This window comes from Apus apus, chromosome 7 (assembly GCF_020740795.1).
Source record: "Apus apus isolate bApuApu2 chromosome 7, bApuApu2.pri.cur, whole genome shotgun sequence".
NCBI classification, from domain to species: domain Eukaryota; kingdom Metazoa; phylum Chordata; class Aves; order Apodiformes; family Apodidae; genus Apus; species Apus apus.
Window position 1 is genome coordinate 27379801 of NC_067288.1, and position 20231 is coordinate 27400031.

Sequence of the window (20231 nt, forward strand, 5' to 3'; positions counted from 1 at the left end):
TTTATTATAAGACCACATGACGCATCAGAGCTTTGTATTTGAAGATGACATATTTTCACTTTGTTTTGATACCGCATGCGAAAATTGTTCCTATCAATCACTGGAGCTAAAACTTAACTGTCTTGTTCACTGAAACATTAAATGCCAAGTCGCACAGATGAATAAAAGCATCTGCAAGTTTAACATCTGCATTTGCAGATGCAAACCTTTGCAGAAGTTTCTTGTCAAAAAGGTCAGTAGAACAGAATATACAAATCAAGTCCACAGTCAGTACGACAGCCAATTATTCCTAATCACTTTGATGATCAGATCACATTGAAATTTAAGAGAACAGGCTGACCTCTAAGCAGAATTTTGGAAGTGCTTACAGTTCAGATTTCCAAAATGTGTTACAACTTCCAAGCATTTGCCAGACTCAGCTTATGCATTGTTTAAGACCCATGATTTTCTGCATTGTTTGCTAGAGAGGAGTGAAACCCCCAAACAAACAGGCCAGTATATACTTACATTCCTCATAATGCATCATTTTCTCTCTAAACAGTGGCAGCAAACAGGCACATCCAATACTGTATTACTTTCTTCTCTCATTCATGACGATGTCACACACAGGTTCTTTGATTCTGAAAAAGAAGCATTTCCCAGGTCCTAAGGATAGAGGTACCCCAACCAATCCATCATGCTTTGTGTGCTAATGATAGACTCATGCATAAGAGGCAGCAAAAGCAGTCAGAGGCAGCAGGCATGAAAAGGAGTGAATCAACTGTCAAGGGTTGTGATCTGAAGGACTGCAAGGCTGTGATTAGAATTTTCAATCAGGACTTCCACAATTCATCATGCTACAAGAGAAGGGGGGGACATACTTCTTCATCAGCCCTTTCTGCTATTGGCATAGTAAGTTCTAGGGCATAAATAAAAAAGGAAATCTTAATGTCTTACATTTATAAGTGGGTACATTTGAATCTTCAGGGACAGGAGAGTAAAAGATTGTCTAGGATTGCACAGCTACTACTTCTTTCTGTGTACTCTAAACAAAAGGTAGATCATTTCCAGCACAACCTTTCAACTGATGAAAAAGAAAACACAGCTTTTCTCTCTCCTGTTACAAGAATACTTATACCTGAGTGTGAAGTAACCCTAGAATCTCTGACTATTGTCTTTAGGGCTTCGAAAAGGAAATCCTTCATTTCAATTTGTTAACACACTCTGTGAAACTTAATAAAGAAGCAGAGCTCTGCACAAGGGCAGTCCTCTCACAATCTGCATGAAAATACCTGCAGTACCTGGCAGGTGGCATCTAGCTACATTTTCAAAATGTAAAAAGGACCAGCAAGTTGACTGAGTGCATAAGTTCAGAGTAATCAAATACAAGGTCTAACTTTGTTTTCCTTCTGGTATTTGTTTGCCTTGGTACTACCTCTACTGACTTGCCAAAAAAAAAAACACCACAACAAAAAAACACAAACAAAACAAACAAACAAACAAAAAACCACAAAAAAAGAGAATCCCACAATTGAACAGCCTCAAACAGGACTTGGAGCTCTGCTAAAGACTCTGTTTTGAAACCACCAGAAAGCAACAAAAGCTCTTCAAATGTTTTGCTGCTTCTTCCCCAACTTGTCTCACCTATGAAATGTACTAACTCTTGTCTCACTGTGTACAAATTTTGCAAGAACTCATTCAAAGGGGGATGCTGCCTCAGAGAGCAAGGCTTCAAAAAACACCAGCCCAGCAATTAGGAAGAGGGCACTGGTCACTTGGAGAAAGTGCCACAGGAAAGGAGTGGTCTGTCTCTATCAGTGTCACTGCAGTCTTTGTCTCAAAATCCAGATGCTACTGACAACCCAGGCAGATTGGATATTTATTGAAATACATGAATGAAGCATTATTTTTAAAGGCAATTTTCATGTTAAACTATGAATAATGAACAGTAAAGGCAGTTCTTATTTGCATAATTAATGTTTTGGTTATTGATATTCCTTCAGAGGGTCACTAGTCTTTTTTTCTCAAACTTAATTAATTAATAAAGCAACTCCTTTTATGCAGGTAATTGTATTCACTTTAATACTCAAAGGCATGTAAAATATCTGGCACTTTTTTTTAAATGATGCAACCCTAGTGACACAACGATCATTTGCATAAATGTAAACACTGAATGGGCCCATTTAACTCCTGACTAGAAAGAAATCCTTTGAAACTAAGGGAAAGAAATACATAAATTATGGACAAACATGGCAATATGGGCAAGATCACCTTTTGTCCTCACATCACAACAATCATTTTCTCCTTAAAGCAAATCCCAGCTTCAAGACAACATACTGCTAATGAGGCAAATCTGTCTTCACATTTAGCTGAAGATTGCTCTGAGGAGGCAGAATTATTTAGGAAAGAATAGATGTTTATGGGAAAAGCAAATACAAACTAGAAAACTGGCAGCAAACAAAGTTTTTCACACTCAACAGTTTACAGGTAATAAAGAACTTTTTCTGTTTTAAGAAACAGACAAACTAATCCCACAAACAGAAGTCTGATCCTACAGAAATCTGTTACAGGAAGACTTACTGCCCATGGTTAAGTCTTAGTCAAGTCAGGTGAGATGGTTGCTTTGCTCAGCAGCCAGAGCTTACGGGCAGCTGCAGCACATGAGGCATCATGCAAAATACAACCAGGCTACTGAATGCTGTGCTTCAAGAAAACAGGAAAACTAAGAGGTTATAGCAGTTAGGAAAACTTTTTCCCCTTTCCACTTTGGAGACAGTACCGAGAGATCAGGTTCAGAACAGTATTACTAAAATCTCGAGCCACTGTTTTTTAAAAGCCACACAGCCTGTGACCTGTTGTCTCACAAGTCAATTGCTACAGCTTCTTGTCTGCCAATCTCAGTCTTGTTCCATTCATAATCCATCCAGAACTTAACTGCAAAGAATATTTTAGTGGCCTCTTTCATCAGGTCTCTCCTTGATGTGGGAGAATGAACACTGAGATTACCATTTTTATCACACCTAATATTCTTAAACCACTAATAACTTGTATTCATCCCATTTCTGACCTTCTCTATCTACATCACCACACTTTTCTGCCAAACAAGCATCTTCTTGGGGGGTTTCCAGGCAGCCTCCCCTAAACCAGTGCTCCACACAGTCCCCCAAAGCCAATTCTTTCTCGCTAAAACTTCACCTCAAATACATCTTTTATGATGCAATTTAACAAAAGGGAAAGAAAGGCACAGAAGATGCTGGTATCTGAGTGCTGACACCACTGACTGGCTGATAACCAGAGTCCCACCATTCTGGTATTTCCTCATCAGAAAACAGCTCCTGTTGCTACTATCAAGCATTCTTAGAGAGAGGTTTGGGGGTTTTCTTAGTTTTATACAAGGCCTAGCACCACTGAGGTAAAACAAAGAGAAGGAGGGCCCAGATCCACTTCTACAGTTTGGGGAATGGGATGGCAATATAGTTAAAAAATGCTATGATTTGTTTTATACACTCATTTGCATCATACCACCTGCTAAGACCTTAAAAATATTCCTGACATCATCAAAAACCTTTGCAACCTGTTTGCAGACTGTGCATGTCAAATCTACTCTCCATCCAAGAGATTACAACAAAATGTGAAGTAACCTAAAAACTGAAAGGTATTTCAGAGCAAATGGAAATAGATACTGCAGGAAAAACACATCCCAGGCTGGCCCATTCTCTCTTTTATGTAATCCTTATCTGCTGTCTTCCAGGGGACTATCTGGATCTGTCTCTCAGCAGACATACCTCAGAGTATTTTTAACTGCTACTGTGTATTCAACTGGTCGTTCTAGCAAATGGTATTCAAACAAGGCAGGGGTGAGGAATGCAGCCACTAAGCAGATGATGGATAAAACATTCAGGTATTCTTCTCCCTTATTTCTCAGCAATTACTCACAGCCAAGGAACATAGTCAAGATCTGCCTCTTCAGTGTCTCACTTCCAAATGATCGATGTGGTGCAAACACAGGCACTACAGGACTTAATACAAGTTTTGACTGCTTCTTACAAACCAAGACTCTCCTCAACAGCTTTCTCCTGGGCATTGAGAAGATAGCTAAATAGCTGCTATTAGTGTATATTTGGGTCTTTTTTGTCAAAAATCATACTTAACAAACACAAAGAACCTACAACGGATGAATCCAAGAAAAGATATAAATGAAATTCTAGATTAACAAAGCTCCATTAAATCAAGTCAGCAATTTTCTCTCCAGGGATAACAATTTGGCTTGCAGTAGTGGGCTAAAAAATGCAGTTCAACACATTAAGAATAGATCTGTACTCAGACTGAATAGGCTGTTAGCTCTGAAAAAAGGCAGGAGGGAAACGAAATGCTGAAGTAGCTCTGTTTCCTGCCCACAGCACATTTTCTTTTCTCCTTCATCTTCCAAAACTATCATGATCATACATCCATCACCATATCTTGCACATTCCTTGAGAAAGAGACAGAGCAGGTCTCAAAATCTCCTCAAAAGGAGTATCAATTCATCTGGATGCAGCACATCTAACATGCATAAAACATCCAGAAATCAGTGTCATTACAAAGTGAGGCTTTTCCTTTACCAGCCAGCGCAACAGCAAAGGCTGTTTTTATCATTTCATACTGCAGATACCTTCACTTCCCCAGACTGCATTCAGCAGAAAGCCTGGAAATTTCTCCTCTGACCAAGAAGCAAGTCCCCTCTTCTCTCTCTGTAGTCGCAGTTTCAGTCATGTAGTTTTCCTAAGACAGTAAAAAGTTTCTCTATTGTCAACAATAAAAGCTTCTCTTAGAGTAGGTTGGATGTTTTTTTAATGTAGTCACGTTTTCATCAAACTTAGTGCATACATTTTATGAAACTGCTTGAAAACCTCAGGATTTAGGTTAGAAAGAGAACACAAAATGTAGGCTAGGCTACAGTGGGCTTCCTAGGGAATATCCCACTGAAGCAATTTCTTCATAGGGAAGGTATCTCTCGCTGTAAAAGCAATGATTGTTGAGCACAGACTTTCAGTGGGCTCTGGAGGTTTAGTCTTAGAAAGACCTAATTTCATTCAAAACTATCTGCTTGCTTCCTCTCAAGTTTTATATCTTATGAGTTCAGATGGAATATAAACTTGGGCAAAAGAAATTATCATATACCATTAGGAAAAATTTGGTTCTATTTTCTCTATCTTATAAATAACACCTAATGCTGTCAGGTTTTCTACAGAGTATTTATTGCTTTGACCATTTAAAAATTGTTCGGTTTTTTGGTTGGTTTTTTTTGTTGGTTTGTGTTTTTTTCAGATTAAAAACAGCACTTAAAGGTAAGAAAGAACAATTACTGTTACTAAATGGACAAAGTTCAGCCAGAGGGGAGAGAAACATAAAATTAAGTTATTTCTATTGCACTAACGTGAGCAATGAAAACTTTAATGTGCCTGTTCCTATCTCAGGCATACCTATGAATACTTTAAAAGCAGAGATGTAATGTTTAGCTGATGTTTTTACTCCCATTTTCACTCTGAGTTATAATTTGTACTCCAAAAAGATTCACAGCACTTGCCCTGTTCCAAAGAGATAGGACTTGTTAGCTGAGTCGCATTCCAGTTTAAACATTCTGTAATACAGTTAAAAACATCCTCAGTACACGTAAAAACTGCAGCTGTATATACTAGCTAGTCACACAGCAAACAACTTCTAACACCCTGCATTTTAATTCTCCATGTAATTTGTGATTAAAGACCTGTATGTAAAAGGATTCCAGACTCACCCTTTATGCTGCCTTTACAGGACATGCTGAACATCACAAGCTTCACAAGGTCTATGCTCAGTCTGGATGACAAGACACACAGTAGCGTGTTCTTTTTCTCAGTAACTACTTCAGCTCTTATGTATGACCTCCACAGTTTAACTGATGACTATTCAGTGCATCAGTTACAAAAAACAGCCATTCTCATTTCCTTTACACTCCTCCTCAAAGAAATAAATCAGTATCTTGACTGATTGAAACACTTAACTGCCAGTCATTTTGCTTTGTCCCTTCACTGCCTCACGCCAGCCTACACGAACTCAAGAGACTCAGAGCAGTGATTAAATTGTAACATGTAGCATTGAGAGCAATAACTAAGTGAGCAGTTATAAACAAATAACACAGTTCTTCATAATTCAGGAAAATGCATTATTTGATTCTGTGTGTGTTTGTGAAAGCCAGTCAAAGTAGCAGTGCTTTTTTTACTAATGCAATAACATTACTGCCTAATGGTGGAAAGCACAGGAGAGCAATATGCCCTACAAATAGGAGGAAAATGTGCAGGCTTAACAATACAAGTTTATCTTCCTTATGAATTACCCAGGCAGTGCTTTTATTATATAAAATCCATTGTTTCCCAATCTGCAAATTACTTCCTGAATCTATTAACTACAATAGAAGAAAAGTATTTTGCAGTCTTACTCTCTGAAAAAAAATGAACCAAAACCACCCAACCCACAGTAAATCAGTCTAAAGAGATGTCTAAATTAGCAACAAGGCCAAGGTATTTCAAGTATGCAGTCACTGGCTACCTGTAACACTAAAGGTTTGGGAGCAGTGAGATGAAGGGATTTAAGTGTAAATTATACAATGATAGTACAATTCTGGACTATTATAATGCATGTGGGGGATTATTAAAGACCAGGTGGGATCTTTCTAGCCTTACTTCAGACACCTCCAGGGAAACAGATTCTGCAATGCTCTGTAGGAGATAAAGAACAAACTGAGTATATTAAAAGGCTCATAGATATAATTCCATGAACTACTGGCTTTCTTTGTAACTCAGATACCTTAAAGTGCACAACATTTTTATTACAGTCCTTGCATTTCATGTTTCTAAGTATGACATTTTCACTCACTGACTCAGTATTTGCATGTCTTGAATTGTCTAGTAAGGGCCCAAGAAGAGTAATATTTTTATTCATACATCTTCCTCCCCCTGAATTCCAACACCACATCCCAAGCCTGTTTACCTAAGCAAAATGCTTCATATACGTAAAGCCATTAAAAGCACCGTGATTTTCCTGAATACAAAAGATAGAGGTGGAGGGACTTTTATGTACTCCTGAAACTGAAGTCAAGTCAATACTGGTATTAGGAGGCAGAAGATACATTTACTATATTCTTCCTAATGACATACCAAAATTGCTAAGAAAACTCTAAGCACCACAGGGTGCTTTGGTAGCCTTAGAACTGAAATATATATAAAAGGGAAGACATATGAATCTGCCCAAGGGCTGACTACACATACAGCATTCCTCTTCAGAAGCTCTCAATTACTTCCCAAGTGTAAGAGATCATCAATCTGGATTAATTTTCCAAGCTCCTCACACTTCAAATCCTCTTCTTGCCAAGGCCCAAAGAACAGCAAGGTTTAATTTCTGCTCTCCCCAGCCAACAGGAGGCCACAGGACTTTGGTACCAATGACCTTGGCTCTGACTCCCAGGAGTCATCAGCTGTAACACAACCTCTCAGAAATATTCTGTCACATGTGCTGATAGAATAAGTTAGGTTTTCCTGCAGTTTTCTGACTGAAATGACCAGACTCAGAGCACCTTAATGAGTACACAATCTGTACACAATACGCTCTTCCAAGTATTTCTTCAATCTTTGATCTCAAGGTCACACACTTCACTGAAAAGTTTGAGAAATTCATTTACAATGCTGCTAGGAACAGTAACATTGCTAAATAATTCCCTGTAAATAAGTTACCTATTTACATTTTCTCTACTCAAAGTTAGGACAGGAAGCATCACCTATTATTAAGGTTGCCTGGCACTTCCCACTGTAAGAATCTCCTTTCAATTGCTTGCAACTTTGCCAGACTTTTAAGTGTTCAAGCTGCAATTTTACACGTCAAGTATGTCTGCTTCAGGGCAATTTTCAAGACATGAGGGAAGAGGAATGAGTTGAATCACTTCCAAGATGTATAGACTGTAGGAAAATAATACATTTTGACCATGTTAAATAATTGTTATGAACTTACAGTCGAAAAGTTCTCTGGGTTTTGATACTAGGAAGTAAGATTTGGTCTTCACGTCATGGGAACTTTTTTCTTGCTGATCCTAAAAATGCCCACAAAACTACCCAAACTGTAAGGTGACAGACTTTACACTTTTCTAGTGACTTCTCTATACTAAAACCTCTCTACACTGTCACCCCTCTTGCATCCTCCAGAAGGAACTAAAATGTGCATGCACTTTCCTGCGAACACTGTACCACTGCTGCTCTGAACTGTAATGACACAAACACTGGGACCAACAGCAAGAGCATCATCTTTCCATTAAGGCATCCAGCAAGCTGCTGGATTTGAATGCAGAAGGTACAAGAATCAGACCAGAGAATGGAGGAATAGAGTTTGATATGAGATCTTGTATCACAAGAACTGGAAGAGAAGACTTTGTGACTGCTATTTAATAACTGACAGCTTAGGAGGTTTAACCTGGGAGTCAGGAGACAAAAACTGCTTCATGGGAGGGGCAAGACTGGAGTGGATGGAGATAGTCATGAGAGGTGCTGCATCCAGGTAAGGTGCCAGAGGAAAGGAGAGCTAACTCATGGTACCCAGGAAATTAGTATTAAGAAATAATTGGAAGAACACTCATCTCATTTGCCTCTATGAAGGGTCACAAAGAACGTAGCAGAAACTGCTGTCACAGCTACTCAACTGAACCCAATGGTGTGAGCCTTTCCATAGGAAAGACAAAGAATCTGATCTCAACAATACAAGTGGATCTCAATACAATGCAAATTGATGCTCCTCTTCCTGCCCAAAACAAAACAGGAGTTGTATTTTATTTACTACGGTAAAAGCAAGATCACCCTACTATCACTGCTATACCTCTCATTGAATACTGTAACCTGAATTATTTCAAATACTTCATTTCATTAGACAATTTTTCTAAGAAGACATAAATTAGGGCATATGGCTCATAATATTTTCACTTCCTTTCCCTCTAACCCATTTCACTAGTTCCACACTTCATCAATTTCTGCATTATTGCTAATACATAACATTTAAACTGTTACACAAGAGAAAAAGAAAATCCAAATGTCTAATTACAAAGCTATGATGGGCATTTTGGAAAGGACAGCTACATTTTCTACCTCCATCCAATACATATGAAAGCATTGAACTCAGCAGCAAATGCAGAGCTTACAGGCCTAAAGGTTTCTGTGCAGAGCAAGAGGATTTTTATTGCTCACTTGGGTACAGTGAAAAACTGTACCCTAAGGTAAGAACCCCTGTCTAAGATACAGAGCTACACAATAGAGAAAACATTAAACGAGGGCATGTGAATGTCTGTTTTACCACAGCATAAAAGGGAAGTAACATTTTTGTATGTTAAGGATAATACATTCCTACACACAATGGAATCAACAACAGTATTATAGAAAGATTCTCTAATGGCAGGGAAAACGTCTGTCACCAACACTAGAAAAGTTAACTGCTAACACCAGTTAACATGAGAAAAGCTGTTTTCTACCCAAACCTTTGTACTGAAATGTGACAACACATGAAAAAGCTTTCAAAAAATATCAGGAAGGCTGATGTCTCCATTACAACTTATTGCTTGACTCAAAATCATTGCAACGATTTACAAGGAACTTTTTTTACAAAGTTTTACAGAACTTTGTGGACATATGTGAACACTTCTTCACGACAAGCAAGATACTTTTCTGTCATATTCTAAGAATTCTTCTAGACATGGTAGTTGTGTCTTAAAAGCTCATCAGAAGATTGATCAGTGATCAACCAGAATTATCAAAGGAGGGGATTCAGAGCTGTGTCAAATCTTCGAATGCTAGTAATACCCTAAGCCTTTGTGCTACAAAAAGAGTGGGCTGTTCCAAACAGCACACAGAACATACTCCTCTGCACACAGGCTCCTCAAGACTTCGGCCAGCAGATAGGACCTTTGAAAACACCAACAACTACAAAATAACCCACTCCAGTTAATTAAAAGACCATTACACTGTTTCACAGGTTACTAGTCAAATACACAATTATTCAGGGAAGAGAAAGGGAGGCCCTGGGTAATAACACATTGTAGTAACAACTGTTTCTTTCCTAATCTCTTTTTCATGTTATATTTTTGAAATAAGAATGGGTACACTGCAGCATAGCTTCTAAGGCTATAACAACTAAATGTAATAGGCTTTTTTAACTTTTAGGTACAAAGGGCCAGTAAGACTGTTTTCTGGTTGCCAGAACTCAAGAGTTTCCCTTCCTAAGTGTGGTATATTGCTGTGAAATAGTAATACAGAACCCATTAGTGATTCCTACTTATCTAGAAAAGCTTGTATAAGTCTGATATATATTTAATATCTTTTTCATAAGCTTTAAAATAATCTTTAAGTGGAGAGAATAAACATCCTTGATTCATTCAGGCAAAACAGCTGCAAACCACAAACAGGCTCCTACAGTCCCCAGCAATCAGTTCTCCTGTGCCTATTTCCACACTCCGCAGGTAAGTCCGACCTTTCCCTGCTGCATTAAGTCACTTGCTCAGTATTTCCTCCTAGAACGAGTGACCGTTAACTCCTTCAGCTCCAGGCTCTTTTCAGAGCACTGCAGACATACTGAGCTGCTGCACCACGCTTAAGAAGTTTCTCTCTCACATCACTCCACAGAGATGCAAAAGAACCAATATAAGTTATTCCCAGCAGCTCACCAAAAACATTACACCCGATTTTTTCATTTAAATTCCCTTAAAAGCAGCATTTTGTGAACTCTACTGCAAGTTGCAAAGCACTTCGGTCCCCTGTGGCTATTTCTCAGGCTTTTATCACAACAATAAAGAATATACGCAATAGATTCACACTTGGAAGAACTCTATTCTTCTGCATGCATCATCCTTTTAAATTGTTCTCCTATTAATTAGATATTTGACCTCAATGCATTAGAAACTGCACAAAACCCCACATTCTTCTCTGTACTGCTCTGTAACCTATGTGCTTGTCTTCTGATAAAAGCTTCTCTTGAAAGTGCTATTATTAATTGTCAAGCACTGGAATTGTTCCTCTAGACATCATCTCCCATGCTTTCAAGACAGGCAGACAAGATTCTCTCTTTCTGCAACTAAAGTACAAGCTCAAGTAGACCTGAATACACAATACATTCTATTTAGCACTGTGCTCTCCCTAATGTATCCACTGTAGCCAACTTGCTGTTCCAGCAAGTAATTGCTGGAACAATTAGGACTCTCATAAGGACTTAAGATTAATACACACTGTCATCATGCCTGGTCTTCTCTCATGCAGCGACACTAAAACGTTAAGCACATCAGCAGTGACCAAACCCTACACAACAATTTCTTGTAACTCCAGGCTGAATTTCTTCACATTTTATTCATGTGAAAATGAGAGAGCTATTATGAACTACTTCTGATCTTGTTCATTATAACTTAAGTTGCTCTTTTTACTTAACACCTGCTCATTCATGTCTCAAAATAGGAAGGAATCCTTAGAGATCCTGGTTTTGGGTTTTTCTTTTCCCCCAGTATTGTTTGAGCACACAACGTTAACCCTACACTGATCTCCTGAACATACTTTTTTTTTTTTTTTGGTAGAAGAAACCATACATATCCTCATTTCTCAGAAACTAGCACAATTCCTGGTGGTTTCCTGAAGCCTGTTTCTCCCAACAAACCAAACCCTAGACATTCTTGGCAAAATCTAATGTTGGTGTCTCTCTCATTAAAATATATGTCCACACATGAAAATGAAATACATTTGTTATCTTTCAATATGAGTACTTCTCTTTAAATAAAATAACTGTGAAGCAGCTAAAGACAGTACAATGTAACCCACCAAAATATGAAAAAAGAAATAATAATCACAAAAGCAGTTTCCACTACATATATTACAAGTGGCATTATAGCTGCTTTACTCATTGTCTACATGCAAGTTATGCACAAAATCAACACTGTATTCAAGACAAATCAAGAAAATTTGTTCTTCTGTTATGGGATCCATGAAAAAAATGGCCTCTGCCTGTACTCTTTTCCTTCTCTGGACTGTACTTCCCATCTACACCAAAAAGTTCCATCTAAAAATACTGATTAGCAGAATCAGCCACCCATGATGTTTACGGGTCATTTGCAAGATGTTCTTTGAACTAAAGATAATCTTTGCAATAAAAAACAGAGTTAGTTCTCTACACAGGCTTGAGCAATATTTCAAACTTTGATGCACATGATCCATGCCCCTGGATTTCTGCTGCCTCGAAAAAGCAAGACAACTAGAGTTCAGTGACTGAGAACAGGATTCTTCTCACTTACACTGCAGTTGTCAAGATTGGGCATCTTGTATAAGGTAACAAACTAGGCTTCCTCTACAAGGAACTGGGAAAGACAGAACCACCCCATGGAGACTCCTCTCTCTGCTGTCTCTTCGCCTTATCCAAAAGCTCAACAGAAGAAATTATGCAAGCATGAAACATTGGAAATGCTATATTCAACAGGCACAACAACCACATGCAAGTACCTTGCTCAATCAACAGTTCTGCCACAAAAATGGAGCTGCAAACAGGGAGCTCCTTTATGAAAATAACTTGTTATTCTTTGTCAAACCAAAAATTAGGAGTATTGAAGACTCAGACCAGGTTTGCAGCTGTGGTAGAGCTCTTTTTCTAGTGTTGTTTCACAGCATAAAGAGAATTTCACATCCTCTCCAAGATCATCCTGCTCTGAGATCCAGAATCTGAAGCTTGACACAGTGGGATTCACTCAATAACAATTCTCACTTTTCTGTGAGGATCCCTACGCAGCAAAATCAATTAGCATTTGCTACAAACGTAACATAGCAACAGTGGACAAGCCCTCATTTGATGTAAATCAGTGTAGTTCATCTGATTCCAAAGAACTTTACCAAATTTCCTCAGCTGTAACCCACACACAGTGCTTTTGAATAGCTCACTCTATTACTAGGGAGGTAAGGATTGTAACATGTGAGGGCCAGGGACAGTAAGCGGTCCATTCAGTTTGTTAGCCTCTTCAGGACTTCTCAAACATTTTATTTCTTATTTTCAGAAGGAATAAAAATGAGGCTGAATATATGAAAACTGTCACATAGAGATGGCAGGTGGAAAACTGTCCTGAAGTCATGATCCAAGACTTGATTACTTCAGCAGCCACAAAAAAAAACCAACCCATTCATAAAATTATCTTTATTAAACCCACTTTTTTTTTTTTACCATTTTTAAACTAGAGCAAACTGCCAACATGCTGTGTGAAGCAGCACTTCCTGTTGATTTGTTTTGTGTTAATTATACTGCAATTAAAAAGGGGAGTCTTTATTGCCGACAGCTACCAGGTGGTTTGGAACAATAAACGGGGGCCTCAACATTTTTAAATGATACTGCCAGTGATACTGTGACACACTGACCATTTTTGAAATGTCTGCACATTTAGGGAAGAAAATCCTACTACAGGAAAATCTTCATTATGTTAAAAAAGGGGGGAAAATCTCCACCTGCTGGGAAGACCCTTGATATTAGTGGTATAGCTGCTACAGATGAGACAGGAACACCTAATGAGTCACCTAATCTTCCCATTAAAAGGTTTGAATTTGCTAATATGCCTCAGAGCTTGAAAAAAGCCAACATAGAAGGCAGTAATAATAAAACTAACTTAACTGGGTATTTTTGTACATACAGGAATGAAAGAGGAAATAAAAATGTTAATAAAACATCCACAAATATTCACTGCATAGACTGTTGAAGAACAGCAGTACAATTTGATGAATACGAGCTGGGCTGGATTAAAGTTTAGAAGTATTTTGGGGTTTTTGTAATTACCTTTATGCTTGGTTTAATTGTCTAGCTAGTGGGAAATTCCAGCCCTGGGTCCTCTGAAGTCTGAGCTATCAGTGCACTAGCAGCCCATCACCATTAAATTCAAAAGCTAGTAAAGATCAAGGAAAGTCTCCTACACCCCCATTGCCACAAGCAAAATACAATACCTTAAAAATTATTTGACTGGTAAAAGGTTACACAAGGAAATAAAAAAGGGGATAAAACTTAAATTATTCATGCTAGCTACCTGTTCAAAATACCCACCATCCTAAATACTGAGGAAGTTTTTCTTTCCTCCCATCAATACTGACAAATTACTGTGAGAGAGAATTAAAGAGAAGGCATGAACTCAATAAGGGGAAAATTCAAGTGACCTACTACATGTTAATCTGGCAAAAAACACATGCCAATTGAACTGTTATGGCCAGTCTGCAGGCAGAGACTGACAGGTCCTGGAAACGCTGTCAAATTACTAACACACTGTCTGCTTTTGCATGAGCACCGAGTCCTGCCGGCTCGGATCTCTTCATTCCAGCTTGATCTCAGGAACTACTTCAGGCACCTGAATAAATCCAATGAAGGTTAAACAAGTTGAAGTGCTCTTTTTCTTTGCCTTTTTAGTATGGTTTATTAAGAGCTCTATCTCAAGTAACTAGGAACTGAAATGAGAGGGATTTTTTACAGTGTAGAGATCATTCACATTTTCCCCTCAGTTACTTCAAGTACTGAAAAAAAAATTAAAATACAATCCATAAGGTTGAAAAATGAGCAATATGCTGCCTTTAAATATTCTTTAAGCAACCAATCTGTCAGTAGGTTAGAAGACAATTATGTAAAAGAAAAAGAGGAAATGCATATTGCATCAATTGGATTTCCAGTACTTAAGTGCTCCATTTTCAAATGGGTATATTTAAAGTCTCTGCATTTCAAAACTTTGTATGTGAAGCTACAAATGTCAATAATCTAATTTAAACATATCAATTGACTGATTGTTTGGTAGGTACAACTAAGAAATCCATATATTTAATAAGCTACTTTATGCTGTGCGTTAGTGAACCGACTTTTAACCAACAGCAGTTGGTGTGAGAGCAAGTAGGAAACCAGATGATCAGATATAACAAGAAAGAAATGTTTCCATGACTTGAATAAAGCAAATGTTGCATGAACGCCCTGCAACTCTGAAACTTCCTGCATTTACTGAAAACTCTCTGTTTCAAATTATTTAGTGTGATTTAAAACTTGTAACAAGTGATACTCTTCAAAGTTTTGTAAAAGAGCATCTTCAGACTGCGTATTTTCTTCACTGTGCTGTGAATCTTAAAGATAGCCAGAGGAAAAAACTGCAGCAATGCAACGCTGTGGGAATTAGGGAAGTATCTGTTGAAGAACCTCTTTTGATTTTGAATATCATCTACACGGGCTAAGAACACTACATGGTGCATTATTCTGTTCTTTTTCTTGTCTTGATCACATACAGTCCAAGAAAAGTTTAACCTCATACAACCTGTTCCACAGCTGGAAAATAAGACCTTTCCTATTTTGCAGAAACCTCAACTGAGAAGAGTCCCATGTGACTGTCAAGCCCATTAACTTGCTAATCACTCACCTGCACTAAAGGGGTGTCTATGCTCAGCTGTCCTAAATGAAAGTGGAGGGGAAAGCAATCTCTAACTGGAAAGCCAAAAGGTTTTAAACACTGTATTTTAAAACAGAAAAGAGATGCTTTTAATAAAACAACAAAATCCCAAACAACTCTTGTCAAGAGATTTCAGCAAAGACTCCCTTAATGACACTGAAGAAACCTAAGAGTCCTGTAGGTGGGATACCTACTAACTCTGAAAGCAAAGAACTATTTTCAGGTAACTACTGCTATGATCTTGGCTTTCTGCAGACCCACAACTTTCCTAAGCTTTCCAACCATAAAACAGTGCAGGTTTTAAAAGGTTTTTTTCCAAAAAAATGAACATACACAGACAAATTTATAAGCTTCACAGTGTACCTTGGGACCTAACGCAGATAGACCAATGGGTACTATTACCTAGAGAATGACACCAGAAAAGGGATTTGCATGCCGGGAATTGCTTTAAGAGGCAACTACAGCACCTGGATGCTAACCAGCTCCCAATTAGCTTCTAAGCCTGGTGGCCCCAACAAAGACATTCAGAGCTACTTAGCAGCAGCAACTGCAAAGACAAAAATGCAGCAATCACCACAACAAAGCACACCAACCACAGCATTTCTACCACACTGGTTACTTAGATATTTATACTGCTTTTTGGTACCAAAAGCATTTTGGGAAGATTCCAGCTCTTGTTCCTTATTATTTAGTGATAGTTCTTTATTATTTAGTAATAATGGCAGGATTTTGTATTGAAGGACTCTTGATTATTCTCAGTCCTAAACAATTATATACTCACCTTCAGTATGGACAAACCTAGCAGCCTTAGTATTACATCTTAATTGTCTGCCTTTTCACAAATGTCCTCTAAATGTAATTTTCCAGTAACTACCCACTGAGGAAAAGAACATTCTAAAACCACAGGGACATTGCCTAACATCTAAATCTCAAGTTTTTGCAAGACAGCAATATGCCTGCTACAAGAAAACAAAACGGCAACCACACATGCATGATAGGATTATTTGATTCAATACAATATAAATTAGGTCAGACTCCTCTTTGGAGAATTCTGTGTCAAGAACTAGGTGGTCCACTAAATTTCTATTCATTTGCCTTCAGGCTTGGGGAATTGCAGAGACTCTCAAGAAACTGATGTTCTTCTACACACAAGAGTAATCACTATTTGGGGGACAGGGGCAGAATCGCTCAGTGTAACTGTTTGACAGTATCTGGAGACCTGGAAAATCTTTATATAATAAAAAAAAGCAGGTAAGAGATCTATGCACACATACATACATGTATCTATACACAGAGATATACAATATTCAATATAGAAAAAAACAGCAACTGCTTTTGTTTACTTGGGTATTACACTGCCCTAGTTTTCTACGTTGTACATATCCTTAAGTAATAATTTATGCACCTTCATTACACTGACAGTAATATGATGGCAGGAGATGCACCAACCATAGCAAATGCAAAGAATTACAGACTATAAACTCTGCCCTGAGTCTGCTCCCCAGCAGGCTCCTCCTGCACAGGAACACTGCATTTTAAAAAACTTACCAAGTTACCATCTTTTCTGCATCAGCAACTAGAAGAAATCTTCAAGTCTCCAAGACCCAGAAGACCATGCCAACGACACATACCTACAAAAAGGTCTGAGTCTGAGCTAGATGTGCCAAGCAGTCCTTCAGTAGTCCTGCTGCTCTACTGTGGATGGATCTAATTAGGACTCACAGCTGAGTCTAAAGAGCTAGGTATTGGACAGCTGCTTCCCATCAGGTTAGGACACACAGCTGAGTGCAAAGAGCTAGGTCTTGGATAGCTGCTTCCTCCACAGCTGGGGGGACATGCCAATCAACAGCCTCTGCACCCACACAGACACACAGCCAGCCATCCCCAGAACAAGCTTCATTCTAACTCCTCAAAAAGCAAAATACTAATTAATAGGCAAAGCTGACATGTCTCCCTCTGACCTGGTTCTTCAAAATGGCTCCCATCTTCAACCAGATGCACCACTGAAAATCAGCTGTGCCCACAAGCCACGTGACTTCATTCACGTGAATGCTGCCTTTAAGCAGACATGGATGAAATTCTTAAACCAACACCATGAAATGTAATTTTGCTGTAGCTGGACTGGGGCAAAATCTAGCGTTAAGGACAAAAAACAGAGTTGCAGGTTTTCTCTGTGACAAGTCAAAGTATGAAAATGAAAATGTTTAAGTCTCATTAATTAGTTGGTTTAAAATATATGCTTTTCATTCTACTGTATCAAAACACTCATAATAAAACAACGCAGCTGAAGAAGTCAAGCACTCTCTTACAAAGGCTGGCAAAATTGCAGAACAGCACTTGAGGTTCAGATTAGTAAAATCCTAATGACTATCTACTCTAATACCCATGTAATTGCATGGCATGCATTTGCTAGTGGTAAAACGAAGGGAAGGGAACCACTGGCACAACTGAGTCCAGACTGTTTTTCCTGTCAGTTGAAAGACTCAAGTGACAACCTGGAAGAACAAAGATTCTCTCAAGAAAGGAAGAACTGCAATAAAGATTTCCAATACTTTTCCACTTCACAATATGCTTCAATCTAGTGCTGCAAGTACCAAAGTCAACATACTCCATTACATCATTTTTGTCCCAGACACCAAAACTAATAGTATTTTTATCCAAACTGCTTGATCAGAAATGCCCACCTCTTTCTGCACAATGTATGAGGAGCTGAGTCCCTTGCACAGGCTCCTGAAAGACTTTATTGGAACCACATCCACAAACACTGCCGCACTACACGTTGCAAGGCTCCTTACGGGAGCCAGCACCAGGCATCTCTGCACCTCACTTTCCTACTCATAAAGACAGAACAGTAGATGACTTAAGTTACCTCACAAATTCACCAGTGCTTTAAAGATAGAGGTAACACTCTAAGAACAGAGCCGTGGAAAGGCTAAAGGCAAGCACTGCTGAAACAATATCAAACAAGTAATAACATACTTTTAATCCTAAGTAATCGGCTGAGCAAACCTATTGTGATACAGCAACTCTTGATTAATTTTGCAAAAATGCTTGGGTAGTGTTTATAAAAGTCAAGGCATTACCTTGACTAAACATTGACTTGGACAGTTAACTTTAACCATCAAGACCTTGACTAAATATTGACTGGGAAAGTTAATTTGAACTATAAAGTCTAGACAATCTTGGTACTCTTTACTAGTATTTGCTATCACTTTAAAATGTAAACACAATTGTAAAAATAGATTCTGCCACCCAACTAATATTTAACTGAGTAAGCCTGGCTGTTGCTAAATTCAACACAACTACCTTGCAAAATCTGAAATCCTAGATATTTAAATGAAAATGGGCCTCTTATGGAGTGGAGGGAAAGGTCAATCTCTCTGTTTTGCTTGAGCAAGACAGAACTGCTCAGAAGTATTAAGAGAATCACAAGGTTCATGGCTTAAAGTTATTTTGATACATATATACAGGGGTTTTCCAATGTATATTTAAAAACCTGTGCCTTGCCTAAAAGAACAAAATAGGCTGACCACCAGGACAATGTGTTCTTTCTGGCACCTCTACCTTTGAAGCCCTAGTAGCAGCTACTTCAAGTCTACATCCTCCACTATTGGTGTCACTTCATCATGTGAGGCCACGGGTCAAAGGACACACAGGGGTCTTTCCCTAGCTGAACTAAAAAAAAGAAAAAAGAAGAAAATCAATTTCACTCCTCCTAAGATGAAACCACTGATGTGTGCAGCCACTGAAGTCTCAAAGGTAATCCTACAAGAAAACATGATGGTGTTCTCCATCACTGTGTTGAGATACTGTTAAAGTGCAGCCAAATCATCTATGAGGTGTAGTCCAAAATCAGCATCTATATCAAAACAGTCCAGATAATAAATCTCAACTTCTAGACCAACATGAATACTGTATTTTAAATGTGTAATGAAACTAAGTGGTAATGACAAAAGGGAAAGGAATCTTATGTTTCCAGAAGGTGTCATACATGTAGCTAAAGAAATAAATAATGACTGTGGAATCCAGCACTAATTCCACCTACAGTTTCATTTTCAGAGTTTGAGACTGCCTTTTAGCTTTGTGCCTTAATTCCTTTTTTAATATATCAGCTGCCTGTAACACACTCAATGAAAAAACAGCTTAAAGAGCAAATCTATCAACCTCAGACATGAGTAGAAATATCAAACTAACTAGTGAAAACTTGCTCTTCCCTTGTTTTTGGGTTCAGTAGTAAGGAGCAGTTTGATACTGGTGTTATAGGGGGGTGAGGGTGGAGAACGAAAGAACAATAAACAATGCAACCATCAGTAGTTGAACACGGCTCTGTCTTGCAACAGAAGCATACTGTGAAACAGCTTGCAAGACAAGCTTCATCAACGATAAGTAATTTTTATTCCGTTTGAGTGGCTGAAAACAATAAACATGATTAAATGTTTCAGACATGCATTCACAATGTAGACAAATGGCAAAGAGTTCCAAGGACTTTGCTTTTAAAACTGCTTTAGGGAAAGACCTAAATACTAGCTTAACCAGATTGGAACATACAATAAAACAGAAATTAATCGGGAAATTAAAAACTTCCCATTCATCTGCAAGCTCCACGACTGTTCAAACCAGAAACAAGCATTGTTCTTTACTCTTCAGACGAATACCGGCCCCAGTTCCCTACCTCGCTACTTTACCATTGATACAGGCATTTCGAATGTACTGGTCGTGAACATGAGCTCCCCTGGTGTGAAACACCCTGCAAAACACAGGAGAAAGAGGCGGCTCTGGCTCCCGG

The 20231-nt window shown here is 38.5% G+C and overlaps 1 protein-coding gene across 13 annotated transcripts in view; it reads right to left on the reverse strand.

The window, feature by feature from the left end:
• The window catches only part of DAB1 (DAB adaptor protein 1), a 444762-nt gene that overhangs the window by 128787 nt on the left and 295744 nt on the right, over positions 1–20231 (reverse strand). For 9 of the 13 annotated variants that reach the window (XM_051625711.1, XM_051625710.1, XM_051625721.1 and 6 more), the window contains exon 3: positions 508–620. The exons of the other annotated variants lie outside the window; for them this stretch is intronic. The gene's annotated coding sequence lies outside the window, so the exon portion shown is untranslated. The remainder of the gene's footprint in view (positions 1–507; positions 621–20231) is intronic. 13 annotated transcript variants of the gene reach the window in all.